Source organism: Equus caballus, chromosome 1 (assembly GCF_041296265.1).
Source record: "Equus caballus isolate H_3958 breed thoroughbred chromosome 1, TB-T2T, whole genome shotgun sequence".
Lineage (NCBI taxonomy): Eukaryota > Metazoa > Chordata > Mammalia > Perissodactyla > Equidae > Equus > Equus caballus.
Window position 1 is genome coordinate 164,938,971 of NC_091684.1, and position 13,516 is coordinate 164,952,486.

Sequence of the window (13,516 nt, forward strand, 5' to 3'; positions counted from 1 at the left end):
TTGTTCATAGTTCTTCTCATAGCAGCTACTCTTTCCTGGCTTCTCAGCCTCTGTCCTGCACTGCTTAAGAACTGGCATATCCTTCAAGGAAAAAGTAGTAAGCATACTGTTGGGATCACCACAGTGAACTCTTCTACTCAGGATTTTGGTTCCTTGAGTTATGAATTCCCCAGAAATTCTTTGATGACTCCAAACAGATGTTTTTCGTATTTTATCCAGCTTTTCTAGTTATTAGCCAAAGTAGAAATACATTGACTTTACAAATCACAGCTTTTTGTATTGTTTCTCTTTCTACTACGAAATGAGGCTGTCTCTTATAAGAAAGCCTATGGTTTTGAAGGAAAAATATAAGCATGTAGACTCATTTTATAAAACAAATTTACTGAGTATCCTATTACTGTCCTGGTGGTACACTAGACACTAAATATACATGGAGTAATAGTGCTATCTTTGTCTGCAAAGATTCCCAGTCCAGTTGGGTGACAAGCAAAGAAACACATGACGTGTGCAGCATAAGTGCTGTCATATACATGTACAGAGGATTCTCCAATAAACGGAGGAAGAGGAGATTCATTTATCAGGCGGTTGGGGAGGGAAACAAAACAAATCTTGTTGCTATGGCAGGACATTCTGATTTTCTGCCTTTAAAAGGTCCCTACTGCTTGCTGTACAAGATCAAAGGGCACATCTCCCCAGGTATCCCAGAGATAGGTCAAAGCACTTTTAGCTCTTTAATGTCCACTACATAGTGGTTACAGAAACACTGTGGAAAGATACGAATGTAACCTATATATCAGCTGGGGCCTTCTTGCCCTTTGGATTTCAGGGTATAATTGGCCCAGACTCCGGACAATTCCACAGCCTATGATATCTGCTAATTTCCAAAATTTACAGTCTCAGGGTCCCCAGGGCTTCTGCCTCCTACAACTCTGCTGTGTTTAGTTTTACTCCAAATATCTGTCAGTTTGAAATCTTTACGTGGCAAGGAATAAAAATCCCAACTCAAACAGTAAGGGGCTTAAACATTATGGGAGCTTTACTGGCTTACCTAATTGGGAAATGGAATTGAAAAGTGAAGGTTAGTTAATTCAGTGTCCCAACACTGTTATCTCAGTGCTCTGCTGTTCACATTGTAAGCTTCATCTAAGCCTGGCTCCCTCGTGGTCATAGGACACAACCAAGGCTGCATCCTTCTTCATTCAAGTCCCTGTGAGAGAGTCTTCCTCTCAAAATTCCAGCGAAATTCCTAAACATCATCCTAATTGTAGTAGCTAAGGTCACATGCCCACCACTGAAGCTATAACTATGGCCAGTAAAATAGAATGTCTTAAGTGGGTGGAGTCATCTTTCCTCCAGCAGAAAAACTGTGATTAAGGGATAGACACCTGAATGAAAGCTGAGCATCATTAAGAAAGGAGAATAGGCCAATGCTTTTGGTATATAACCAAGAATGTCTACTGCATCCACCCAGACATAGAAGTCAGTTCCCATTGGAGTTCCTGCTAAAAAATCTACCTACACACAAAGCTTAATGAAAAAATGCAGGTGTTACCAAAGATGTTGTAAGCAACACAGAGGTAGTTGTGTAATGTGTATATCACAATGCTTATCTTATAACAAAATTCCATCCTAGCTATGGTTGCCTCCCTCTCCTAGTTTTCTTTTTGTTGCCCCTTATCTGATGTTTCCTCCCTCAGACTCTTCCCAGAGAAAGTGCCTAGATTCTCTGACTTATTTTTCTGTCTGGGAAGCCTCGGTACCAAGCAGCAATGGATTTAAAGTGGAGAGTATACAGAGACTTCTACCCTACACTCGCACATCTCTCAAAAACAATGGACTTCTCATAAGGAATTGATGGAGAATAAAAATTTCCCCATCTTATTACACTACTAAGTACCTCTTTTTAAAAAGGGGATATTTCCCCACCATGACTTGTATGCAAATATAACAGCATTATTCGTGATAGCCAAAAAGCAGAAACACTCCAAATGTCCAATTTTGGGTGAAAAGATAAAATGTTCTATATCAATACAATATACTACCTCTCAGCAATAAAAAGGAGCAATTACTAATACCTGCAACCTCAATGGACCTCAAAAACAGTACACTAAGTGAAAGGCACCAGATGAAAAAGGCAAGCTATTTTATGACTCTATTTATCCTAAATGTCCAGAAAAAGCTAATATGTGGAGACAGAAAGTAGACTATTGGTTGCCTGGGCCTGGCGTGGGAATGGGGGTAGATGGCAAATGGCATGCAGGATCTTTTTGTGGTGTGAAAAATGTTCTAAAATTGGATCGAGCTAATAGTTGCATAACTCTGTAAACTTACTAAAAATCATTGAATATTTAAAATGTATGAATTTTGTTGTACATAAATTATACCTCCATAAGGCTCTTTTTAAAAAATAGGAGTGAACATACTTTGGTAACAAAAAAGTGAATAAACCCAACATGTGTCACTTCCAGGTGGAAATGTTAATAGCCAGCACGAGTCACTTTCTCTCTTTTCCTGACTAAGTGGCCATGGAAGCAAGAGTTATGGTGGAGCCTCCCTCAGCCTGAGCTTCTCTGTGACTACAACAAGCAGAGCCCCTGCCACCCCACGGTGGACATGGACTGTGAGCTGGAAACAAACCATTGTTGGATAAAGCCACTGGGGCAAAATATCAGTATTTTTTTTTAAATACATGTATACAACACAAATGAGAGGTGCTAATTACATGACAGTGCTTTTCCTTATAAACCCAGATTTTTTTGTTCCACACAAATAGCCTATTGTTGAACATGAAAAGGCTTTAGAATCCTCCTCCTATGCTACCAGATAATTATGGCTTTGAGGATTCTGTGACTATACATATTTTTTAAAAAGCCTGTTTTGCCTCATATATGCCACAAAGCCATGATGTGAGACAGTGTAAGTTTCCCCTGCTTTCTTCATTTTTCAAACCTCATAGTCTTGTAATGAGAGAGACAAAGCCATGCAACACTTTTTAAATTACAAACTGCAAGGTGTCTGTGTCTTATTCTTAAGTCAAAATGATTTATGCTATTTAATTAATGACTGATGCTTTGACATCCTCACTGCATGGCTGCGATTGAAAATATGATCACATTGTGATATTTATGTTGGAGGCAAGTGTTTTTGTTTTTATACTTTGTATTTAATTCATTCAGCATCCTTTTCACTTCATTGCTTCCTCTCTCCCCTGGCAAGGATAAACGCATGCGCGCCGAACTTAGATCGCTGTCAGTATCTGTGAGATTGGAGAGGGTCCTAAATTTGGCAGATTACCCTCCCCTTCATAGGAGATATTCCAAATGAACAAGCCGAGTGCTGGGCTTTCTTCCCCTCAAACCCAAAATTTTCAAAAGTCTTTAAACTGCTTCCTTCGCTCTTCAACTCTCAAGAGGAATTACACTGATAAGGTTTCTGTTCATCAAAAGAATGGAATGGCAGTGGCTCTGCTATTCCCAGGACACCTCCTTCTGGAAAAGGGCGGCTTCTCCCCTGAGAAGCTATTATAAAGAACAGGAGTTCTCCAGCTCCCATCATCAATGTATCACTCCACTTCAGTTATTGTTTCTGTGGATTCCTTTTCCTCCTGTCTCTCTCCCCCACCCTCAAGCAGTTTTTAAAATCCATTGCCTAGGGAGTTTCAAATTGTATCCGACCTATTGATTCCATGAGATGGCTGTGTCCAATGGGCATGCAATACAATATACAACCTGGAGCCCAGAAAAAGGCAACTCGCTGATGAAATGAGAAATACAGAATAGTCAACCACAATTTGGAATTTCTAGGGAAATGGAGGAAATATGTATTAGTGTTCTGATTTGGGTTTGGGAAATGAGATGATATATATGAAGAAACTATGTAAAGCATAAAGCATTACACAGATATAAGATATTGCCTTTATTAATAATAACTGAAAATCTAATCTCAATTAGTTAGGGGCTATATGCCATGAATGTGTTTCATCCACATCTATATTCTGGATTTTAGGATGCTTTGTTGCTGGCGTCCACCTGTAATCAGAGGATATGTAAAAGGGAGGAGGATGTTATATTAGAAGCTGTCAGTTTTCACCCTTCTGCGGTTCTAGGAAAAGGTTTTTTGGGAAGTAGCAGGAACACCTCAGAAGCAAACCCTGCTTACACCACGCTGTGATGCAGGGCGTCTGTCACAGAAGAGTCTGCCAGAAAGCTGCATCTTTTGCATTTTACCCTGGATATGAATGTCTGCTCTAAGATAACTGCTATGCCAGGGACCAAGATATTGGATAATGCAATTCTGTTTAATTCAACCAAATCTTTATTTTGTGCTAACCTGTAACCAAGTTGCTACGTTAGTCTTTCTGGGGATATTAAAAATATGTAGGACATGGCCCATAACCTCAAGGAGTTAAGATGGAGAGTATTGAAGGAGCTCGTAATCTAACTGGTAAATAAAAGGGGGAAGGTGTTACAAATTGTAAGATTAATTCTTCATTTTATTTCCTTTAACATCTTCGCTTGGACTATCAAGAAATAGCCATAGTTTGGAAGAAAAATGAATATGTACAAGTAAAATGGAGACACAAGCTTTTTTATTGTGCCTCAAGGAACAAAGGCCCCTTTTTCTCTGTTCTTCTGCGGAATAAGTGGAGAGACCTACAGTATTAGATATATAATGTGTGGCCACTCTTCAGTAACCACTATTGAACTTCAAAATGAGTTTAGTCATTAGCTTTGACAAATGAGGAGCCTGTTATTGATTTTTACACATGTCTATCATGGGATCTATTTAAAAAGAACAGTCAATTCCAAGAAAGATTATGTTAATCTTATTGGTCTGATTTCCTAATGGGAGGAGGCAGACCAGGGAGTAAAACGAGAGGTCCAGAAATGGGTAATATCTGTATCATTTTCTTAAATCAATTCAAAGAACAATTTGGAAAAAATCAAGTGTATCTGCCTTTTCTAAGAAAGCTAAGAATACATTGGTAAGTCATTCCAGACAATGTTAACCAACAGCTTGAGAAGTTCACGAAAAAGGACATTGACAGGAGGGATACAATTACTAATTTATTTGTCTTTTTATGGTTCAGTTAAGAGTATCTTAGGTAGTCGAGCACATGGCAGCTCGTCAAACTTCACAGGGTAGCTGTCAGAGTTTTGACTGACGTACAAGCGCGACTTGCTCACAATTGCCCTTTCTTTCCGTGGAGTGCACACAGGTAAGACAGCTTGTTGGCAATTTTTATTTAATGCTCCCAGGATCTGCAGCTGCACTTTTATTGAAAGTTCTGACAATAAAATTCCACTCCCTGAAATTTCGAAAGTTTCTGCTGCAAGCACTTCTCCACTTAAACAAGCTCTTCCTTGGGGATTAGACAACTCTTTAGGGTCTTTTCTGATGCTTTCTGATCTTGGCGACAGCTGTTTAGTATGTTGGAGACTGTTTTATTTTGTTTTGTTTTTTGTTAGCTCCACTGGAAAGGCATCTAAAAGGAAAACGAAAACACAAGGAATTAGGCACACCAGGGCTCCAGGGAGGCCTCCGGGATTCTGAATTGGCAAGTGCCAAGCTGAGCCGAGTTTGGCAATTCTCGACCTTCTCCCCAGCCCCTTCCTCTAGTCCTCCCCTCCAATCCACTCCACTCATTAAATGAAACTGCCCATTCCATAGCAGTCTTTGATATAGGTTCTAGAATTCTCCCTTATTTTTCTAAAAATTCAGTCTTCTACCCTAAACCTCCTTTCAAACAGACTTGAATCCTCGATTGTTTGGTGTTTGATCAGAAGTCTTTTAATTATACAGGAATTACACAACAGTTTTCACACTGCTTAAAATATGTGGGCAGGTGTTTGAAGACAGTAAATTGTAATATGGCCTTGAAATGCTTTAACATAGGAAGAGCAGTCATCCAATATACCTTACCTTTGCTCTGTCCATATGAGATTCAAACAATGAGATATTCAGAGACCTGTCATTGTGTTTCAAGGTCATGAACAAAGTTATCACGGTTTGGTTCCCAGTGTGAAACCCAAAACCTGATTTGTGTTCTCACGTAGAAAGTCCAAAATCTTATGACATAAGGCTGGATTGGCAAATCTTTTGAAGGCAATATTTTAGCAGTTATTAGAGATAATTGTTTTCTCCTAAAAGCAGTCATGTGGTACATTTTTATTGTATTCATGTAATTTATTATATTTATGTCATTCCAACATTTTGGAATTCCACTCCTAACAGCATGATAATCATTTCATAAAAGAAAGGGTATTTTATGAGAGTATAAAAATGTAGGAAGAATATAAACTCAAAAGAAAGTCCAGTCCTTAAATTAAACAACTTTAGGTTTAAGAAAAAACTCATTTCATTGTTTTATCAGGACAGATGAGGTTGATTATTCTGCAGAAAAAAATAATCCTAAAACCTCAGGACCCTTAAAACAATAAAATGCAATCCTTGCTTGAGCCACATGGACAGCGTGGCTTTTTCAAGGGGTTAATATATCTTTTGACAATGTGAGAGGTTTGGAAAGAGTAAAAGAATAAGTCAACCTACGTGCTGAAACTTAACATTTCTGTGTGGAGAGAACACATATCATTTTCACTCATATTTTACTGTCCAAAGCAAACCGCATGGGCTCAGCCTTGGCTCAACAGGCTGCATGTGTATAATCCTCTTGCGTGGAGTGGCTCTGGATATTAGTGGATATTATCTAGCCTGCACTTTTCATCCGAAAGATGAAGAAGCCCCAGTGATTTTTCACCTCTGTATCCTAAGTGCCTATCGTGCCATCTGACCCAGAGTCTTAGTTAGTAATTGAATGAAGACTTAAATCCAAGAGTTTTCACTCATATTCTTCCCCAAGAGCTGTTTCAGCAGTACTCTGATACTGCTAAATGTGTACAAAGACAGAAATCACATTTATAAGGAAGTGAGTCCGGGGCCAGTCCTGGTGGCCTAGTGGTTAAGTTTGGCGTCTGCTTCCGTGGCCTGGGTTCAGTTCCCAGGCATGGATCTACATTACTCATCTGTCAGTGGCCATGCTATGGTGGCGACTCACATACAAAAAGAGGAAGATTGACAATGGATGTTAGCTCAGGAAAACTCCCTCAGCAAAAGAAAAAAAAAAGTGAGTCCAAGGAGTGCTCCCATATCCTTACCTTTTTTGTTTCAAACCCCTGAGGTAATTATGGTAGGTGTTTTGTCCTGATTTTGGATTTAGGGAAACTGAGGCTTAGAGGGAAAGTGGCTTGCCTGAGATCTTATAATAAGTGGTAGAGCGAGAGCTCCAATCAAGACCCTGCCTGAATCCCTGAATCCTACTGAGTTGGCAGGAATGGCATATAGCAGCGGCCCTGGTGGCAGCAGGCCCCAGGATGAGAAACATCCCTTTGACACCTATTGCTCAGCATCTCTTTCAGGTTCACTTATCTTCAGTCTTTTGCCTTGTGAACTTCTATTCATCAAGTTCTGATTCAATTTGAACAGTAAACATGAGCCTTGGTTTCCACAAATTTGCTGAGTCAGCCCTTTGCCCTGACATCTCTCCCATGACTCCCTTGGTGAGCAGAGAAGACACCCCATGGTGGGGAAATAGCAAAGCTTATAACAAACTGGACATGTAGTATACATTCCCCTTATGAGGTGAGCTTGTGACTTCAACATCGGCCACGGCAACACAAAATCAGGGGCTGCCTACAGAAGAAATGCCCCGCAAAATCTGATGTTGAACTTCTTGTGGGATTTACTTATTAGACTTGGGTTTTAAAATAGTTCTCATGATTATAGTGATTTTTCATGTTTTTATTATTCTTTTTTTTTTGTCATACAAGATTTTCCCCCTTGTTCTTGTCTTACATTACTATATAGTTACTGTGTTTTATTGGCTGATGAATGTTCAAACTTATCTCAGTTTTACAGCGAGGCACCAGGAAGATATAAAGGATACTGTTTGTAAATCTCAACTGAAAAGAATTCTTCCACTTTCTAAATTTCCACTGATATTCAGCCACACCTATGCACTACCAAACGGTTGTCTCTTTTGTCAGCCTATCAAATTCTCCCTGAGATTCTGTCTCTGGGGAAAAGCAGGTTTTTGAATCTTCAGAGAGAATGTTTGCCTGACCTTCCCCCAAAAGTATACAAAGATCAGATAGCTACATTAGGAACAGGGCTGTATGTATTTATATTTTAGTTGTACTTACAGAAAAATCAAACACTTTCTGAAAAAAAATCTTTTTACCCTGATAGGAATGTGGTTGTGTTAGGTCTTGAAGGATTATTTCTCACCCCGTGGTTTCTGTGAAGTCCAGATGTTTTCAAGATGGTGTTATATGTGAAAACTGTATATTTAGGAAGATTCGATCTCTTACACATTCCTTGGAGGTTAATAAGTTTAACACTTTGAAGTTCAAATGTGAATATAGACATTAATATAAGGTTTTCATCATGTCCTTGAATTAAAATACATGTCATTTCAGTTATAATCTCTTTGTAATTATTTTAATATGCCAATAAAGCTCACTAAACATATAATTAAGTTATGTGATAATCAAAATGTCAATTTATTAAATTGAAAGCTTGTCAAAGTTGATTTCAGTTTTGAAAAGATGGAGAAGGCTTGTCAGTATTTAGAAAAATAGAGAATTCACCTTGAGTTAAAATTCATATTTTTCTTATCTGTAAAATGGTATGACCAAATCTCTCAAATTCATATGAAGATTAGGTACATTAGTAGTTAAGACTGGTAATTTTGTTGACATTGTTTTTAGAAACTCTGTTTTTTCAGCAGTAACTTTGTCTTGAATCAAGTGCTTACATATTTGTGGCTCTATTTCTGGACACTCTGTTCTGTTCCACTAGTCTATTTGTCTATCCTTGTACCAATACCACACTGTACCAATAATTAATGTAGAGTTAGAAGAAGTCTTTTATCTGGTAGTGTAAGTCCTTTAGATATGTTTTTCTTTTAGACTTTTGGTTATTCTTCATCCTTCGTGTTTCTGTAAAAATTCTAGAATCTATCATTATCCGCAAAATGGAATTTTCTTGGATTTTGGTTGAGATTGGATAGCAGTTTTCCCAAAATACAATCTATAAATGCATTATATTTCTCACTTATTTTAGTTTTATGGTTTTTCATAGTTTTCTGTGCAGAGGATTTGCATACTTTTTGTTATATTTATTCCTAGTATTTGATTTTATTTTATACTCTTGTAAATGGTATTGTTTTAAGTTTCAATTTCTAAATGTCTTTTGCTGCTATATAAGAAAACAACTCATTTATATATATTGATTCACCTTGCAGCCAGGGAACTTACTAAATTCACTTATTAATTCTCTTGGATCTTGTGGGGTCTTTTGGAGTTTTTAGGAACACAATCATGTTTTCTGTGAATAATTACAGTTTTATTTCTACCTTTCCACTCCATTTACCTTTATTTTTTCCAGGTTTATTGAGATATAATTGGCATACAACATTGTGTGAGTTTAAGGTGCACACTGTAATGATTTGAGCCTCTTATATGGTGTGAAATGATTACCCCAGGAGAGTTAGTTAAGCTCTCGGTCCCCTCACATAATTACCATTTCTTTCTTGTAGTGAGAACATTGAAGATCTACTGTCTTAGCAACATTCAAGTATATGATGTGGTATTGCTGTAGTATATGCCTGGAACGTATTTATCTTATAGCTGGAAGTTTATGCCCTCCCTATACTTTTAATTTCCATTTCTTGTCTTGTTGCACTAGCTAGGACCTTTAGTACTGTATTTAAAAGAAGCATAATGTTTGCTCTAGATTTGTAGGGTTTTTTTTTTTAAATTGTAAATGTCCTCCATCAGATTAAAGAAGTTCCTCTTGATTCCTTTGTTTGCCGAGGTGATTATATGTTTGTGTGTTTGTGTGTGTGTGTTTAAATCATAATGGGGTATTGAATTTTATCACAAAATTTTCTGGATCTGCTGAACTCATAGGATTGTTTTCCCCTTAACATCTTGACATGGTTAACATGTCTTTTAATGTCCTTCTCAGGTTTTGGATGCATAGTTACACTATTCTCATAAAATGAATTGGAAAGTATTCCTCTTTTTCTACCCTTGGAAGAGTTTGTGTAGCATTGGTGTTATTTTTTTTCTTTAGATATTTGAAAAAATTTGCCAGTAAGCTATTTGGGCCAGACATTTTCCTTGTGGAAAGGTTTTAAATTAAATATTCAGAACTATGCAGTTTTTCTGTTTCTTCTTGTGTCCATTTTGGTAATATGCTTTTCAAGAGATTTATCCATTTCATCTAATTTTTCAAATTTGTTGATAAGTTGTTCACCATATCCTCTTATTATCTTTGTAATATCTGCCTTTTCATCTAGACTTTCCAATTTATTGATGTGAAATTCTTTACCATAATCTCTTATTGGTTTTGTAATGTCAGCAGCATCTATAGGAGTATTCCATTTTTCATTCCTATTAAAGTTGTGTTTTTCTTGTTTTAAAATCTGTCTTTGTAGAGAGTTGTTACTTTTATTTGTCTTTCACAAAAACAATTTTTGGATTTCTTCATTTTATCTATTGCTTTATTTCAAAATATTTGGGTGTTTTGTAATTAATATTTTCTTATTGACTTTTAGTTTAACTTATGGTTAGAGAACATACACCATACAATTTTAATCCTTTGAAATTTATTGAGACTTGCTTTATGACCTAGTTTAAGAAAAGTTTTGGTAAATGTTCCATGTGCATCTGAAAATAAGGTGTATTTTGTAGTTATTGGGTCTAGGGTTCTATACACATCAATTAGATCAAATTTGTTAAATCTTGGTGTTCAAATCTTTTATCTATTGATTTTCTACCTTCATGGTTTATCATATACCGAGAGAGATGTTAAAATTTCCTATTATGATTGTGGATTTGTCTATTTCTCCTTTCTGTTCTGTCCATTTTTTCTTTTTAAGCCTATATTATTGTGTACAAATTTAGAATTCTCTTATCTTCCTAGTAGATTAACTAGGACGACTTATCATTATTAAATGCTCTTCTTATATTATATCTTGTCTTAAATTCTACTTAGACTGATATTAAATTGCGTAGTTATAGTAACTTTCCAAAAGAAAAAGATATTCAATTGGTAAACTTTTTTCATCCTTTTACTTTCAATTTTTCTGCGTGCCTATATGTAAGGTGTGTTTCCTGTGAATAGCATATTGTCATTTTAAACTTGCAGTCTGACAGAATTTGACTTTCAAGTGTCATATTTATTCTATTTACATTAAACATGATTAGTAATATTTGTGGGTTTAATTCTATCTTACTACATTTTTCTACTTTTCCTACCTGTTTTATATTTCCCATTGTTCATTTATTAACTTCTATGCTATTAATCTTTTCATTTTATTCCCCATTTTACCTAGCTAATTTTATATTTTTAATTGTTTTTAATGGTTATCCAAATAAAGCCTAGAATAATTTACACCTTTTATCTCTTTCTAGTAAGGAAATTGCATTTCTCCTTCTCTCACCATTTATGCTATTGTTATCCTGTATTATTCCCCTTCAAATGCTCTAATTACTTTAATAAATTATTGTCATTTTCCTGTTGGTATAAATATTTTTATATTTACTCAGATATTAACCTTTTCTATATACTTCATTGTAAATAATGCTACAATGAACATGGAAATGCATATATCTTATCGAGTTCGTATTTTCATTTTCTTCAGATAAATACCCAAAAGTGAAATAGGTGGATCATATGGTAGTCCTATTTTTAACTTTTTGAGGAACTGCTGTGCAGTTTTGCATGGTTACTAAACCAATTTACATTCCCACTAACAGTGCACAGGGTTGCTTTTTCTCCACATCCTTGCCAACACTTGGTATCTCATGTCTTTTTGATGAAAGCCATTCTGACAGGTGTGAAGTGATATCTTATTGTGATTTTGATTTTCGTTTCCCTGATGATTAGAGATGTTGAGCATCTTTTCATGTAACTGTTGGCCATTTGTATGTCTTCTTTAGAAGAATGTCTACTCAAATATTCTGTCCATTTTTAAATTGGATTACTTTTTGCTATTGAGTTCTATGAGTTCTTTATATATTTTGGATCTCAGCTCCTTCTCAGATATATGATTTGAAAATATTTTTCCCATTTGGTAGATTGTGTTTTCATTTTTTTGATGGTTTCTTTCGCTGTGCAAAAGTTGTTAGTTTTATATACTCCTACTTTTTTATTTTTGCTTTTATTTCGTTTGCTTTTGGCAAAGAATCATTGCCAAAACCAATGTCAAGGAGCTTACTGCCTATGTCTTCTTCTAGGAGTTTTATGATTTCAGGTTTTATGTTCAAACTTTGATGACTTTTATATTTTTCATTTTGTATAAGATATTGGTCCATGTTCCCCAACATCATTTATTGAAGAGACTGTCCTTTCTCCATTGTATACTCTTGACTCTTTCGTCATAAATCGACCATGTATGCTTAAGTTTATTTCTGGGCCTCTATTCTGTTCCATTGATCTGTGTGTCTGTTTTTATGCCAATACCACACTGTTTTGATTACTATAGCTTCGTAATGTAGTTTGAAATCAGGGAGCGTGATGCCTCCATCTTTGTTCTTCTTTCTCAAGATTGCTTTGGCTATTGGGGTTTCTTGTAGTCCCATATAAATTTTAGAATTGGAATTTTGATAGAAATGGCATTGATTCTGTAGATTGCTTTGGGTAATATGAACATTTTAACAATATTAATTCTTCCAATTCACGAGCATGGAATATCTTTCCACTTATCTGTGTCTTCAATTTATTTCATCAATGTATTGTAGTTTTCAGTGTACAGGCCTTTCACATCCTTGGTTAAATTTATTCATTGGCATTTTATTCTTTTTGATACAGTTGTAAATAGCATTGTTTTCCTAATTTCTCTTTCTGAAAGCTCACTATTAGTGTATAGAAATGCAACGTATTTTTGTATATTGATTTTATATCCTGCAACTTTACTAAATTTTTTTAGTTCTAACAGTTTTTGGTGGAGTCTTAAGGGTTTTAAATATATAATATCATGTCATCTGCTAATAGTGACAGTGCTACTTCATCCTGTGAATTTGATTCCTTTTATTTCTTTTTCTTGCCAAATTGCTCTGGCTAGGCCTTCTAATACTACGTTGAATAAAAGTAGTGACAGTGGGCATCCTCATATTTTTCCTGATCTTAGAGGAAAAGTTTGTAGCTTTTGCCTGTTGAGTATGATGTTAGCTGTGGTTTTGTCATATATAGCCTTTATTATGTTGAGGTACATTCCCTCTACACCAACTTTGTTGAGGGTTTTTGTCATAAACTTGTTGAATTTTGTCAAAGGATTTTTCTGCATCTATTGAGATGGTATGATTTTTATCCTTCATTTTGTGAATGTGGTGTATCACACTGATTGATTTCCAAATGATGAACCATCCTTGCATCCCTGGAATAAATCCCATTTGATTGTGGTGCACGATCCTTTTAATGTATTGTTCAATTAAGTTTGCTAATATTTTGT

The 13,516-nt window shown here is 35.9% G+C and overlaps 1 long non-coding RNA gene across 2 annotated transcripts in view; it reads right to left on the reverse strand.

The window, feature by feature from the left end:
• Positions 1 to 5,054: 5,054 nt before the first annotated feature.
• LOC111768340 (uncharacterized) overlaps positions 5,055 to 13,516 on the reverse strand; it is a 505,095-nt gene continuing 496,633 nt past the window's right edge. For both annotated transcript variants that reach the window (XR_011440335.1, XR_011440332.1), the window contains one exon: positions 5,055 to 5,485. This is a non-coding gene — a long non-coding RNA (uncharacterized lncRNA). The remainder of the gene's footprint in view (positions 5,486 to 13,516) is intronic.